Below are 17,406 nucleotides of genomic sequence, written 5' to 3'. Positions count from 1 at the left end.
GTTGGAGTCTCTCAGTGAAACTGCTATGGCTTCTGTCATAACTGAGGCGACTCCCTCACTGAACGCCACAGAGGTAGGAATCACCGCTTGCTGAGCATGATTTATATATTAGCAATATTGTACAGTAGAAAAATGGATTCAACCAATAATGAATGTGATTATTGTTAATAATAACAACTTCCTCTCAGGTCGGAGCTGCAGCTATTCCAGCTGTGGACTCTGCTGCTGTGGACACCACATCGGTTGCCTTGAGCAGCTACCTGGTCAACACAGAGTCCTCTCACACCACATCTGGTAGGAGATATCCACCTCAACTTGTGTCTGATTTGTCCAGTCCTTCCACACTGAAGTTAATTCATGAAGGTAGGCTGAGGCATTGACTGCGCTCTTTTGATTTTCAGAGGTCAGCGAGCCCAAGGAGAAGAAGAAGAAGAAGAAGAAGGGAATCCAACGCTTCTTCTCCAGGATGATGAAGGCACTTTGCTGCTGCTGTGTGCCCAAGGACCAACATGTGGAGTGAAGTTTTCTATGAAGGTTTTTTTAACTACACACCTGAGAACTTGCATGACGGATTTTACACTTAGAAAATATTCACACGGGGCATCTCTCTTCACTATAGACTATCGAATGAAGGCAAAAATGCCCCCCAAAAAATGGCACAATGATACTTAAACTATTTACATCAACTGAATTTACCACTCAAGTGAACTTACCACTGGTGTCGCACAGACAGGAGAAAAAAACAAGCCTAACTTGCATATTAAGCACATTCCACATTTCTTACATGTTTAGTTTTGCAACTGTGAAGCTATGCCGTTCTATTTGACACTTGCTGAGCTTTGCTACGCTACAAGAAATGTTGCATTTTATGGTAATGTTAGCTAACTGCCGTGGTCGACGGTCTTAATTAGAAATGTGGAATGTGCTTAATACGCATGTTAGGCTTATTCATTTCTCTCCATTCTGTCACCAGTGGTAAGTTCCCTTATTAGACTTTAACTCACTTAATGTAAAAAGCTCGATAGCGATATACTTGTGAGGCCGCCATATTTTGAAAACTGGACAAAAAATCAATCTTTTCTGTGACTTCAGATTAAGAACACAGGTGGGTGAATATTTTCTGAGTGTAAAATCCATCATGCAAGTTCTCAGGAGAATAAAAACCTTCATAGATCTCTGGGCAGCATGGAGGCTCAGTGGTTAGCACTGTCGCCACACAGCAAGGACACGAGTTCCATTCCCATACCCGGCCCTTTCTGTGTGGAGTTTGCATGTTCTCCCCATGTTTGCGTGGGTTTCCTCCGGGTACTCCGGTTTCCTCCCACAGTCCAAAGACATGCAGGTGGATTGGAGACTCTAAATTGCCCATACATCTAAATGCTGGGATAGGCCTAGCGGAGACACAGAGATGATTTTACAACCAATCCTCTGGTCACATATTGGGTAAGGTGACCAATGGACCAAACTCCTAAAAAGTCAGTATTCATAGTATTCTGTTACATCACCACACGACCATCTTGGTAGGAAAATAACAGGTGATTGTAATAAATTAATAAATAAAGTAATAAACAGGTCATTACAATCAAATGACAGCCACAGCCAATGAGCTGTGTGTATTGTAAAGTGCCATATTGGTAGGAAATGCATGCGGCATCATGGGAATACTGTGAATAGTCCTAGCCTGATATTCTGACTTCACCAAGAATGTTGGTCGTTTTTGACAAAAATATTGTCTTTGCAAAGACAATATGGTTAAGGGGGTGATTTCAACAAATATTATTCTGCCGAAACGCAGATGAAAAACTTTAGTCCCGCCCACAAAGGTGCTGATTGGCTCGATCGTTTCTCCGAAAATCACTGTTGCCTAGAGCAACACCAGACTCTCTGAATCGCTCGTCAAAATCTGGAGTCTGGAACCAGGCTACTCCTTGCTAGTCCTTTAACCCTGAAAAGGAATAAATGTCAAAGAAAATTAATGAATGAATGAGTTCTCCCTTCAAAAATAAAACCATTCACTTAAAAAACAAATTCAGAGTTGTACTGTTGTCAGTATTATATGTTTTCACAGGAATATATTCACTTCTACGCTGCTAGTTTTACTTATAGAGGTGTGATGTTTCATTCAAACAGCACACAAAGAGATACAGACTTTATCTCTCTCAAACACATGTGCACATGGAACACACACACACACACACACACACACACACACACTGGGGCAGGTACAATGTTCATAGGTGGAATTAAGGTGGAATAGGTACCAGGTGTCACAGCGTTTTAGGTGGAGCCATCAGTGGAAGTCCTTCATCCGTACTGTGTAGGATCAACCCACACACATAACAGTTTGTAGAATTTGGGCTATTACCTGCCACCATTCTCTGCACAACCACTCTAGTTGTGTGCTGGTCCTTGGTCTGAACCTAAGGTGAACCTAAACAAGACAACCTTCGCTAACGGCGGTATTGGTGGTGAGAGGGATGTGGTGTGGCTTTCAGGGCATTTTTCTGTTGGAATTCTCTGATGCAGACCCAAACTCTTGGTTGGATGTCGTAGCACGGCTCGTCACTAGGGGGAGACTGGGTGGCCTTAACCTGAGAGTGGATTAGCTGAACAGCAGAGGTTCGGGCAGAACAGAATGACACCATTGTCTTGTCCATAGCATCCATCCCCTTCATGCAAATTACAGCACTAGTTGCTATAGAACTCAACAGTGACCGCCCACTTTTGAACGGCTCCGGTTCCAGGAAGTGAATTTCCCATTCATTCCTCCAATGACGTTTCAGAAAATCCTTATATAAAGCGTTTTAAGCCTGGAACCAAGCCAACCAACTACGAGATGAATCGTGACCATAAAACATTTGATTCGGAGCAAAAAAAATTGGAAAACAGAAAAAAAGGCGTTTTCCAATTTATTTATTTTTTGTTCCGAATCAAATGTTTTATGGTCACGATTCATCTCGTAGTTGGTTGGCTTGGTTCCAGGCTTAAAACTCTTTATATAAAGATTTTCTGAAACGTCAATGGAGGAATGAATGGGAAATTCACTTCCTGGAATCAGAGCGGTCACTGTTGAGCTCTATAGTCCTTGGTCCACCAGTAATGATCTCATAAGGGGGCAGTATGCTTCCTGACAGGATTGGATTTCATGATTTCATCAAGGCCAAAGCTAACAGTGTTTTCCATTTGTGGCCTGTTTCTGCACACAATTTGGCCAGTTTGTTTTTCAAAATTCCATTGTGTCTTTCAACTAACCCTGCAGATTGGAGATGGTTTGGACAGTGTAGTCTCTGTTTAATCCCTAATGATTTACAGAGTTCAGTCCTTTTCTGCCCAGTGAAATTTGGACTAGCATTTGAAAAGACTACCTATACACATACTATGACTGTTCGATCGAGAGCTGGTCAGTTAAAGCTGTTATTAGTTAGCTAGGTGACTGACAAAGCTAATCTATCTTAAAACATGACTTAGCTATCAAACCAAACACAGTACAAGTCAACATACATTTCTTGATTTGAAGTATAAATCAGTTGTTTGCCGCCTTTTTGCTGGCTTGCTGAACATTTGAACTACCTATTAACACATGAAGTTGAGTATCTGGCATGTGTGGATGTGTTAGGGTGGTGGGTGAGTGACTGTGCAGGCACTAGAGAAAGCTATTGCTATTGGAAAATAGTGCACACTGCAAAAACTGATCTTGCCAAGATTTACCATCTTATATCTAGCCATAAATTCTTACTGAACTTGTTTTGAGAATAATGTACTATGCAAGAGCTGTTTGTGTAAGATGATAAAGATTGTTTTAAGAATGTGTGACTTCTTCTTTCTTACTTGGTTAGCAAATCTTAAAATTAGGTATTTTACAAACAAATTAAGCTAAATTACCACATTGCCTCTTTTCAATTAGTTTTTTAGCTGTGGGAACTTGTTTCAAGACTGCCCAGTAACTACTGTTTTAAGAATCACACTTGGGATTCATTAAAGTCACATTATTATATTTATTCCAAATACTGGTGATGTGAAATCACTACATTAATTCACAAAGCAATAACAAATCATAGATATCAACTTGGGATGGGACAATATATCAAAATTCAATGTATCGCAATACAATACTTATCATGGGGCAGAAAAATGAATGGTGATATTAGCTCCATGCTGTAGTAATCACAAATGAGACGGCTTGACCATCACAATTTTATAAGCTCTCCATCAAAATTATATTATTTCTCTATAACAGTTGGTCCCATGTCTGTAACCCCTTTTGTTGCTGAATTCAAACATACACCGTGGTCAAGGTTCAAAGGTCAGTATTTCAAAGCGGGAGCCATGTAGAATCTTCATACTGACATATGTTACTCTCCAGGTTGAGACCTTTCCAACGATATATTTGGTTTAGCTCTACGACAAAGAAACAAAAAGCTTCATTTTATATACTGGGCCTTCAAAGTGCTCTGTGAAACTAGGCCTGGGATGGCTTGTGTCCCTGAAATGAGAAAATTAAAACTTTGTCGTAGAGATAAACTAAATACATCGTTGGAAAGGTCTCGACCTGGAGAGTAACATATGTCAGTATGAAGATTCTGCATGGCTCCTGCTTTGAAATACTGTCCTTTGAACCTTGACCTCGGTGTATGTTTGAAGGCTTATAATTCAGCAACAAAAGGGGTTACAGACATGGGACCAACTGTTATAGAGAGCTCTTGACCTCAGCTATCATGTGAGTATAGTCAACAACTGGGGGGCACTGTCAAATATGGGTAAAATATGGTTAAAATTAATTTTCACCCATTTAACAATTAAATATTTAAAATCTGATTACACAAATGTGTTTACCATCCCCTTAAACTCCTCAGTGTACTCTCAATTCAGTATTTACAACTTCCAATTGTAGGAAAAACACTAATATTTTTTAAAAACTACAATTCCCTAGTGCCGCGCCATGCAGCTTGATACAAATCAGCCCACAGTTGTAGTTCTTCCGGTTTGCAAATTAGGGTTGTAAATCTAGGGTTGTAAAAAGATATATCTACTGAATATATCAAATATCTAGTAAGCCGAACTAGTAATTACACTGCATCTAGATGATCTATGTTAAGAAAAAGTAAAGATGTTGGTTTATTTCAGATATTTTAGCCAAAACAGGAGTCAACACACACACACAAGTTGGATGACGTGGCTCACGGAAGGGCATTGCGGGCGGACTTGGCGCGTTCTGGAAATGCTCCTGTGGGTCGTACAGAGAGCCTAAGTCCCTCCCCTTCCGCTGTCCACCATGGGACCTTATTTCGGAAAAAATATGTACGGTAGTCAACGGCGAGAGACAAATAATTGTTTGATCCCGTTTGAATTGTGCCATGAATTACACATATGATGTTTTGTCAATTTAAAAGATAATTTTGCAAGTCAAGAAAGTCGCAGTTTGTCGTAAAACAGTAAAGTAACGTTTAGTTTTGTGTGAAACCGCTCAGTGAACTACATCTCTCGTCTCGCACAATATACGTCACCAACACCAACATGGAACGAAACATAGGAAACACACAGGCATCGCGTTAACGTTAGCCCCCACTGTACTGAAACTATCCTAAACCAGTTTAAATCCGTTCTTACTGTCTACCTTCCAGGTTGTGTATAATACTCCTGCTATCTGAGAGGGACTTAGCTTCAGCGGCTCTGGGTAGCTTGTGGAGAGAGGAAGTTATGACGTCACTTACGCCACTTTTGGATGTGTAGTCTTTCTAATTACGTATTTTCACAGTCTTATACTTCAACAGTTTTACGACAAACTGCGAACTTTCTTGACTTGCAAAATTATCTTTTAAATTGACAAAACATCATATGTGTAATTCATGGCACAATTCAAACGGGATCAAACAATTATTTGTCTCTTGCCGTCGACTACCATACATATTTTTTCTGAAATAAGGTCCCATGGTGGTCCACCGGAAGGGGAGGGACTTAGGCTCTCTATTAGAGGGTAGGAACAAACGACCTATGGGGTCGTTTTTTTGGGGAGGACAGTCTCGGTCACACCTATCATTTTGAGGAATCACATTCACGTGGGTTGGAGGAAGAGAAGGGAAACTACACGTTGGATTCCGTGGTATGCCTTCATATTATATTAAAAGCACATTAATTTGTCACGATAGAGATATTGTTGAAGTTGGAAATTCATTGAAAATTTTAAGCTACCTTAATACTACGATAGCAAATGCGATAGCAAATGCGAAAGCTGCGAGGTAGGCCAAGCAATTATTTGGCATCTTTAGCCGCTAGCTAACGTTAACTTAGCTAATGTTAGCTTTTGGTGTCCAGCCCCTATGAATCGCAGTCTTTAGCACGTTTTGAATTTGCATGGTGATTCATAAGGCCCACATGTATTATTCTACTGATATGCATTTTAATTGGGTTTTTTTTATCCACTTATTTAAGGAAGTTTGTTATCATGATATATTTTGTTAAGTCTTTGGATGATCAGTCTAATTCATTGACAATAATTTAACCAATTAAAGGGGACATTTTCAACCGTTTTAAATGTCATGCTTGTCATTTCAACAAAATAAGTGGCTTGTAAGTTACGGGGTTTGTCCTATACTTTTAAAGACGAGATGAAATTAAAAATGCCTTTTTAACCCTTTTAGATCACATCCCCGGTCATACTGTGCACCTATTTAACAATATATGCCAAAAAAATACCAAAAATCAATTTCATTGTATTCTTATATCAAAATTCAATCATGTTTTCTTCCTGTAAAACAAAATATGCCGTGTGCTTACGTAAGCATGCCCGTAACTAATTTCAACCAATAATATCATGACATCCACCCATCAATCAATCTTCAACTTTTAGCGCACAGAGCTAAGAGGCTAAGATTCATTAGTTAGCTAGCTAGCAACAGCATGGTACTTCGGTGTGTCTTCGGGTGTTATGACACACCCACTTTTCAACGTTCAAATCAAATTCCTCCCAACGTTCCTCCCTATGTCCCGCCTGTCTTTCCTGTTTCACTCGGAAATACGTCACGATACGGAAGTTAGATACTCTCGAAATGCCGTTTCATCTCGACTTTAAGGTTATATCACAATTATTCCAGCGTCCAAAGGTAATAGTAACACATGAACTCATTAATTAAGCTGCTTATTTTGTTAAAATGACAAGCATGACATTTAAAACAGCTGAAGATGTTCTCTTTATTAATTTAAGTTAATAACTATGAATTAGATTGATTATCTAAAAACTTAATAAAATATATCATAACAGACAAATGTATAAGTGAAAAAAATATTTTTTAAAACTCATAAGTAGAGTAATACATGTGTTAAAGCATTGCAGATAACAAGTTGTGCTTCTATTTTCATGCTGGTAGTTTTTAGCCTGAAACCTGCTGAGCTGTCTCGGATTCTCATTCCCCGTTGCTCGTGCACAGTAGATCCCACATTAGCTTTCAGCTAGGCAACTTTCGCAACTTTCGACTGCTGCAGGACTTGAGATCCAAGATAAGGATCATACTGTAAAAAACGATCTTGAGTTATCAGGGATAACTTGTCCTAAGCCTGTCTGACTAAACTAAACATCATCTTTTTTCTTCCCACCAGGTTAGGAAGTGACAATGGATAATGTTACAGTGTCAATTTTAAATGGTATGTCATGTTTGGGTGTTAAAAAGCTAAATACAGTCCACCAGAATATGTGATCTATACAGACAGTGAGTTGGAACAAGCTCGTAAGCACTACTTTGAGATGGCCCGCACTGGCAGAGAGGGGGAATGTGTCATTTCCAAGGAGCTGAGATGCAGGCTGGTGAGGAACAGTCACCAGCATGATTTCCATCCTGAGGGCAAGTCTACAAGGAGAGGAGGTCCGGTACCCTTCCAAACATGAACTCACTGCCATGGCTAAGAGAGTAGTGGAGTATTATCCCAAAGAAAAACCTGTGAAACATGTAAGTCATTAAAATTTGGGACTGTTTATTTCTTACACTTATGAAGTATTTATCGATTTTTTTTCTTTTTTTTTTATTCACTGTCGTTTCTCTGTGACATTTTAAAAAAAGTAGTCAAGGCTTTCATTTTTATTTTTCTCTCAAAATGATTCAAATTTTATTTGCCACAGATGAGCATTTACGGTAATCTTCACAAGAGGCTGCTGAACGTTAAGTTCCCACAAAAGAGGCAGGGGCCTACACCAGAGAGGGGCCGTCCAAAGAAGAGGCGTTGCATTGACTTCAGGTGACACGGGAGAAGATTATGACGCTGACTCAAGTGGTGCATCAACAGTTCTATTGGATCAGAGTCCTGGGACCAGTTCTGATGATAACCACAGTACATGTAAGTGGAATCGCAGAGTTTGACAATGATGATGAGCAGTGGGGCTGGGCAAAATTATGAGAGTGTTGGATATCATAATATTTTACAGACATTGTGACACTAATTGGGTCTTGATATATTGTGATGTGAAAGTTGATGTCTAATTTATTTTCATTCATCAGGTTCTCTACTCGAAAGAGCATATCCACACATTGTTGAATGCATAACATTACGCACAACATTACAGTTGTATGTATTATAAGTATGTGTGTGTGGGGCGGGTTACGATAGTTTTGTATGTTTTCCACTTTATATTGTCGGATTATTTTTTACAGACATCACCCAGCCATAGTGGGCTGTTTTTAAAGGGTGTCAATTTTGGTTTTATATTACACTTGATGATTAAAACCCATAGTATCATTCACATTGACATGTCCCCTGCCCATACTGATTTGTGTTTTCCATTTTAGCGGACAAGGATAGTCTGCCAGCACAGGCCAGGCGTTTTAAGACTCTGCAGGAGATGTACAAGAAACAAAAACCGAACCAAGATGCTGTCTCCCAACTCCTTGACCTTGAGTTTGAAGCAAGAAGAACCTTCATCGACAGTGATGCCCTGAAAGGAGGACAGGCCCACAAAGATCCTGGATGCATATCCATGCTTCAAGGATCTTAATAATGTAAGTGAATAACTTGCCATTTTTGCTTGTCCACAAAACAACCAAAATTGCAGATTTTAACACTCATTCGCACTGTAGGTGATGGATGAGCTGCGTCGGGTCCTGGATAAGGGCAACCGCAAATACATAGCAGAAGTAAAGAAGAGATGGGAAGACTTTTGCTCCAAAGTGCAGTTTTATGGAGTTTGGAAGAAAGTGATGAAACCACCCATGACCCTGGATGGAGGTAAGTCACCTTGCAGTGTCTCTTAACACAGTGTGTTGCTATTTCCACAGACATGGCTGGGAATAGGATTGTGTCTGTCGCCAATGTGTAAGGCTGACAAAATAAATCCAGAATGATAATGCTCTGTTCAAGATGACAAAATAATCATTTCAGTTGCCTGTGACCTCAACATTAACCTCATAGTGAGGTTTAGGAGGGCTAACTTTGAGCTAAAATGTGATTTGTTTTCTCCTAGTGGAATTCGCCATTGCACTGTTCAGGGCACTCCCCACACTTTTTCCTTCACCAGCTGCACCGCCTAAGAAAGTGGGACATGCCAGTGAGGCATTGCTTCATGTCCTTCAGGTGAGGGATTGTTCACATTATGTGTCACATTCAAATCTTGATGTTTGTCTACTTGTGTGTCTGTAAGGGCATTTACCTCATGCGTTATCCTTTTTGTTAGTCTCTAATGGTGCATCGCCTCTCACAATTAGGCCAAAAGTTTCCAAAATATGTAGCGGGGGCCCGCACTCAAACAGACACAGTGACTGAGGCAGGAGATCAAGCCATTATTTTCATAATGACTTTATTGGCGGACATGTTTTCGCTTTTTCATTAGTGCATTAAAACAGTGTTGTCTGTGCATTCACATACCACATGCAAGGCATTATTACTTCAATCATAGATACAGTATATACATAATGGTAGTAGGGGGTCTGCTATGGTAGTTCTGTTCTACCATAAAGATGTTTAGCAGTTTTTGTCTGTCTCCTTTAGCCAACAGAAGATCCCACCGTCTACCTCCAGAAGAGATCTCTCTCCAGCCCTCTTTTGCTCCTCGATGGGTCCAACTGCCTGGTCGCCATTGTAACCACTCCCATCACCACATTTGCCAAGGAAGACCTCTATGAAGGTCTGCTCTATCTAATGGCCTATTACTACACCCTGCATCTTACATATCCAAAGTGTGTGGCAACTCTCCTTTCTGTCATTCAGACAGAAATCTTACAGGACGCTATCCATGACCGAGACGCCACAGGCTCATACAAAAGAGCCATGGCTGAGTGGAAAGCTTTTATTGGGACGTAGAGCTGTTGGGGGTAGTAGGGCTAGGTATTGTTAAACAATTGATACTGGTACCAGTTTCTGTGCCTTGATACTTTGAGTGAAATCTAGCTTATGAGGGCCTGATAGAAAGTCATGTCTCTTGTCTGGAGGGGGCTAGTGTTGGAGAGTTGTCATGTGAGAACAGGAATATTGAAGCTCTAAGTTTAAATTCTTCCTTTTTGTTTTTGGTTGATCCAACACAAAGTACTTACTGTTGCCATTTTTTTGTCTCATCCACCAAAGTATTCAGTCAGTGCCAAAAATGGTCTGTGCCTGGTGCCTAGCCCTACGAAGGGGGTTCCAATTGTTGTAGATGTTAATGACGGTTTATTATGTTTACAAACATGTTACCAGTGTTGGGAGGAACACATTACAAAGTAATGCACTGCTGTAACATTAATTTTTCCTGTAATAGAGTAGTGTCAGGCAATCTTGTTTCAAGTAGTGATGTCTCAATTCAATATTGTAATTCTAAGTATATATAAGTAATATGTTACTATTTTGAGAAGCAACAACCTATGTGTATTGTTTTTTTATTTTTGTTTTTTTGACCTTTGAACTACCCCAACACTGTTACAAGGCAATCTTTTTCAGATGGCAGTGCAAGTTGAATAAATAAATGTGGACAATGTCAGTTCTGTGTGTGTTTGATTTCATTTAGTGGAAATGCTTTGCCTCATTTTAAGCCAAATGCTAAGGTTGGATTATTCTTGATTCAAGAGTATCTTGATTCAAGAGTATCTTGAATCAAGATTCAAGATACTCTTGTTTTGAGATCTGTTTTGTAGTTCTGGTTTTAAGATCCTTTTACTTAAATTAAGAAATGAACAAACAGTAAAAGAAGAATTGACAGCTTGTTTTGAGTATATTTGGCTTATTACTGTGCTTTGAATCAGTGTTTTTCTGCTTATTTAAAGTAATTTGTCACTTTTCTAGCATCCAGATATTTTTCTTATTTCAAGAATTCTTATTAAGTATAATTATCTTACTGCACTGACAGATTATTTCACTTGTTACAAGTCTGTATCTCCTCAAATCAAGTATTTATTTCTTGTTTTTTCATATGTAATTTTTGCAGTGCAGGGGAGAGATTTGCATTTTGTCCCATGTCCGCTCCACCATGCAACTTCCATCATCTATGTTCAATCAGAAATAGGCTGGTTTTGCCAGCTCTGTTTCTTTATTTTGGTGCATGCTCTATGCTGTCTATCCTTTTTGATTACGATTTCTTGTAGACCAGTGGTTCTCAACCTTTTTTGGGCCAGCGCCCCCCTATCCATTATCCAGGTCCCTTACCACCCCCCCCCCAATCAAATAAAATGTAGGCTAATTGTCTCCCCTGAATATTAATGTTGCACTAAGCATCTGACCGGCTGCACAACAACAGGTCAGCTGCCCAGCTTCACTCCATCGGGACCAGGCTCGGGACAGAGAGTGCAGGATACCTATCTTAAAGCCATTTGAAAGCATGTTTACAATAAAACAAAAACATTTTCATATCTTGGGGGGTGGAAAGGAAACCATCAAGCCCCTAATGTCTTGATGATTACCTCTCACCGCCTGAGTTCAAACTAGGGATATCAAAAAACTCTATATAAACACAAATCTATTCAGGATGCTATACACCAGCATAGGCCTATATAATTGCCATCATGGCCTTGTGGACCAGCAACATACACCATGTATGCTCGTTTGTAAGTACCGCATACATGCATAAGTGAAAGTAAAAACAACAACAAAAAATAAATAAATAAGAGAAGAAAACAAAACAGGGACTCCTAGTCTCCACTGGCTGTTAATTAATGTGCATCCTAATTTATTTAGTTTTTGTTCAAAACCGACATGATTAGACTCAAAGAGCCTGTGTGGCCACTGCCCAGATCTTGAAGAACCGATGCTGCTTGTTCCATAGATATCAAATCCAAATAATCTTTAAGCCAGCTGTCTATATTGAAACAATTTAATTTCCTCACCTTCCAATTAATAAGTATTGTCCGTTTCACTGAGAGAAAGGCTAATCCAATCAAGTGTTGTAATTCTTTTGAGATTACTCCATCTATCTTACTTCCCAGTAGACCCACTGTTGGACATAATGGGAAATTTATATCAAATATTTTGCACAAAAAATCTTTCACATTTACCCAAAATCTTCTTACCTCTGGGCAGTGCCACAGTTGATGCATAAGAGTGCCAGTCGTCCCACAGCCATGCCAGCACATATCTGAAACATTACGGCTCATTTTCTTCAATTTGTGTGGGGTGATATATGACCTAAACAAAATCTTCATTTGTATAACTTTATACCTCACACAATTTGAAAGATAGTTTGAACGACTCAGTATAGCTTTCCACTGATCTGTTGTGAGAGGTACACCCAGATCTCTCTCCCATTGTGCTTTTATGGATGCACTACAGTCAAAAAAGGTATGACATAATAATCTATACAATTTGGAGACAGTTCCTCTGCCAGTGGCTGCATCCCTTAATTGAATATCAATGGTTTCATTACTACCAAGAATAATGTTTTTAAGTGTATAATTACGCAAAATAGATTTCAGCTGCAAATATTGGAAGAAGTTTGAAATATTTAAACTGAAATTTATCTCAAGTTGATGAAAACTTATTATATCTCCATCCTTTAATAACTGACCCAGCTCAGCAATATTTTTATTTTGCCATATATCATTAGAAAGAGCTTTACCACCAGCTGTAAATAATGGGTTCTTCCATATGGGACAAGAGGGCATGGATAAACCACTGATTTTAAGACGTTTATGTAATACTTTAACCACTTCACACGAAAACTGAATTAAAGGGCTTTTGATGCTCTTATCGTATTTAGGGTGATACCAGAAAGAAGCTAGGGAAACATATTTGTTATTTTCAGACACAATCTTCTGCTCCAGCCATCTCCAGCTACCTGCATCTACAAGATTGGTCTTGTAGGCCCAGGATATTGGATATACACCATTGTAAGCCAAGTAATATAAATACACATCTGGTATCCCTAATCCACCTTTGTTCCTAGGAACAGCTAATTTTTTTAGGCTGATTTTAGGCTTTTTATCTTTCCATAGGAACACTGAAAATACTTTGCTAATCTCGTTGAACCATTTCTGAGGAAATTTTAGTGGGATTGCAGAAAAAAGGAAAGCTAATCTAGGAAGTACATTCATTTTAAGTACTTCTGCCCTCCCCCACAGTGATAACGGTAAATTTGTCCATCTCTTTAAATCTTCTCAAAAGTTTTCAAAAGCTTGGGGGCGTTCAACTCAAAAATACTATCAATTGGAGATCTGATGTTAACTCCGAGATATTTCATGCCCTGTGACTTCCACACAATAGGGGTTGAGGTCAGGTGTCCAGGGCATGTAAGATGATTTAAAGAGATAGCCTCGCTCTTAGACCAATTGATTTTGTATCCAGAAAACAGACCAAAATCACTGATAAGTTTGAGAAGATGTGGAACTGAATGATCTGGTCTGGACAATGTCAATTAGATATCATCTGCATAAAGGTTAGCTTTAAAATCATGATTAAAAAGTGTGATACCGGTTATGTTCTTGTTAGCCCTAATAGCACAGGCAAGGGGTTCAAGTGCTAACGTAAAAATAACTGGTGAGGCTGGGCATCCCTGTCTGGTGGATCTGAAAAGTTGGAAAGGAGGAGATATTAAACCATAAGTTTTAACACATGCAACTGGGTTATGGTAGAGGGCCTTAATCCACTGTATGCATAGTGGACCAAAACCAAACTTTAGCAGTATGTGAAATAGATAAGATCACTCTATCCTGTCAAATGCTTTTTCAGCATCGAGTGAGATTGCAACAGCTGGGTGTTGGAGAGATGCAGCCTCTGACATTACATGAAAAAGTCTTCTCATATTATGAGCAACATGGTGTCCAGCAATAAAACCCACTTGATCTAAATGAATTAATAGAGAGATAACTTTCTCAAGACGCATCGCAAGAATCTTAGCGAACACTTTATAATCATTATTTAACAAGCTGAGGGGACGGAAATTGCCCATTTGTAAATGGGCTTTACCTGGTTTTGGTAACAGGGAAATAACAGCTGTGTTCATACTACTAGGCATGGACTGAGTGGCAATAATATCCTTATATAATAAGGTCAGAATTGGAGACAGGACGTCCTGGAAACATTTATAGAATTCTATATTATAACCATCTTGTCCTGGTGCTTTACCAGCAGTGAGAGCTTTAATGGCTGCCTTAACCTCCATTTCCTGGACATCTGTCTCCAAGTAAGCCTTTTCATTGTCTTTCAGCCGTGGGAGGGGTGCATTATTGAGAAAGTCATCTACCATATTTGGGTTGTGTTTACATTCTGATTCATACAACTTTGAATAGTATTCTTGAAATGCCAAATTTATTTGTTTCTGTTCACATATTAGAGATCCACTGCGATCATGTATGGCGGGTATTGAAGAGTTACTCTCCATTTGTTTCAATCTAAGTGCTAGTATTTTGCCAGCTTTATCACCAGATTCAAAATACTTTTTCCTGAGTCTATATAATGCAGATGAGGTTTCCTCATGTAGAATTGCTTGTAACTCCGTTCTAGTGAGTAGCACCGAATCTTTTAATTTCTGATCACTAGGATGTCTCATATGTTGCATTTCTAGATTTTTCAGTTCCAACATGAGCTTATTTTTCCTTTGGCTTCTTTCTTTTTGCTTTGCAGTGCCATAACTAATACACCAACCTCTACATGTGGCTTTAAAAGCCTCCCAGACCGTCTGTATTGATGAAACAGAATTCAAGTTTATCTCAAAAAATTCTAATGTTCTGTCCTTTATCAATGACACAAATTTCTTATCCCGTAAAAGCATGTTGTTAAACTTCCACTGTTTTGTTTTATGTAAATTAAAACAGGGAGAAAAAGCTACAGATATGGGAGCATGGTCTGATATTAGGATATTATGAATCTCTGAATTGATCACATTCTCAATTAGTGAATTCGACAATAACAAATAATCTATCCTAGAATAGGAGTTATGCACTTTAGAGTAAAAAGTGTATTCACGAGAGAGTGAATTAACACATCGCCACACATCAGTTAATCCCAGCATTTTCTGGAGTTCTTCAAGGGCAGCGGAGAGAGCATTATCTGCTGGAAGGGGACGACTAGAGCGATCTAACAAAGGGTCATTTACCAGATTGAAATCCCCGCCAAGCAGAACAGGATCTCCCATAAACCTTGATAAAAGAACAGTTAAGTTTGATAAGAACTCAACTTGCCCATAGTTGGGGGCATAAATGTTCATGAGTGTAATTTTTTTATGTTGGAGAAGCCCAGATGCTAAGATGTACCTTCCATCTTTATCAGCAATTAGGTCTGTAAGCTGAAAAGATATTTTTTTTGATACCAAGATGCTTGTGCCTCTTGATGCTCCATTTCCTGGCGCAGAAAATACCTGGCCAACCCATCTTTGCTTTAATTTTAACGATTCGATTTAATTTAGGTGGGTCTCCTGCAGCATAGCTATATCACATACAAGAGACTTTAAGTGTGAAATTATTTTATAACGTTTGACTTTATTTGAGACCCCATTTACATTCCAACTTATCACCTTTATAGTATTAGAACCCATCCAACTGCTTTGTATTGCCAATGTTTAAATGTACACGTCATATTAATTTCCACAAGTATTCTGCACCTCAGGGGGAATGACAAAGGGTAAAAAAATAAACACATACACGAAACATATAACAATGCCATTAGGCAAGAAACGAAACAAAAAAGGAGCCCGGCTCCGCGTAGCTTCTTCTTTATGTCTGCATACTCGGCGCGTCTATGTTGGATCTCAGCCGGGAGGTCTTGGAACACATGAAAGGTTTTACCTTTCCAGACCAGCTTTTTCTTCTTGGAAGCAGCCCTCAAAATAAGTTGTCGGTCGGTCCATCTCAACAGCCGAATAATGTACGGCCTCGGTGGTTCTGACGGGTCCGGCCGGGGGCGAAGGGACCTGTGATGCCTGTCCACCTCTGGCGCCGGGTCCGACTCGCTCCGGTCAAGCATATAGCGCAAAATCGCTGCCAGCTCTTTGCCAGGATCACCGTTCTCCAATAAGCCTTCCTCCAGTCCCACGATAAGCAAGTTGTTTCTTCTGCTGTGTGATTCCAGGTAGGAGACTTTGGCTTTTAAATTCCTTATCTCCTTTGTGAAGTCTTGAATGGCTCCCTGGTGGGTGATATGTTTGTCCTCCAAGGTCCCAATGCGTTTCTCGGCATTCCCCACTCTATTCACCATGGCCCGAGTATCTTTTTTAAGCTCTTTTATTGAATTGTTCAAGTCATCGAACCTTTGTTGGAAGGAGTCTTTTATGCTGGCAACTTGTGTCAAAAGTTCTTGTGCTCAGGCAGGTGGTTGCTCCTCGGCCATGCTTTGTTTAGTGGTGCGGAACTCAGCCTCTCGCTTTTTCGCCGTTTGTCTCGTTTCTCGAGAGCGTACTAGTCTTGACATACAACCGTCTTTGTGTGGAAAATGAGTTTCCTGGTTTTAATTTCAAAACATCGAGCTATTAGAGGTATTTATTTATTGAATTCTCCGGCCTGTGGACGCCAAACGACTTAACCCGCCATACTCTCTTGTCACGTGATTGCAACGGTTAGAAATTTGACATTCAAACTTGAATTAGGTAGGCCTATCACAAACAGCAGCCAATCAGAAATGCCAAACAAGAAGCATTCTTATTAATTGTTCCAACGGAAAACAAGAGCAGCCTACCAAGGAAAAGGTCTGAGGCTACTGGAAAAAAGCATAAGGATTAATCTTAACTTTCAAAGGAAATAAGCTAAATTGCTTTTAAAGTTAGTGTGAGCCCTGCGCTTGGTGGTTCTCTGCCAGTTTCTTCACTGCGGGTTGCAGAGAAGTTAGTTTCAGCCATAGTGCGCCTGAGGCCATCAAGTCCAAGCGATTGCGGTACTTGGACTGCATGTGGAGGACCTGGCTGAATCCCTGCTCAACTAGATAAGTTGTTGGGAAAGCAAGAAGAAGCAGCCTGGTCTTCTCCCAGAGAGCCGGGTAACGCTGGGCATATTTGACCCACATGCTGCCCCAGCCAGAGGTGCGGAAAGTAGCCTT

General features: G+C 39.8%; 1 pseudogene; it reads left to right on the top strand.

Annotated features, from left to right (window-relative positions):
* Nucleotides 1-7,738: 7,738 nt before the first annotated feature.
* On the top strand, nucleotides 7,739-10,281 carry LOC144539715 (uncharacterized; annotated as a pseudogene).
* The last annotated feature ends 7,125 nt before the right edge of the window (nucleotides 10,282-17,406 follow it).

Source organism: Centroberyx gerrardi, chromosome 9 (assembly GCF_048128805.1).
Source record: "Centroberyx gerrardi isolate f3 chromosome 9, fCenGer3.hap1.cur.20231027, whole genome shotgun sequence".
Lineage (NCBI taxonomy): Eukaryota > Metazoa > Chordata > Actinopteri > Beryciformes > Berycidae > Centroberyx > Centroberyx gerrardi.
This window is presented reverse-complemented; position numbering and strand designations above follow the sequence as displayed.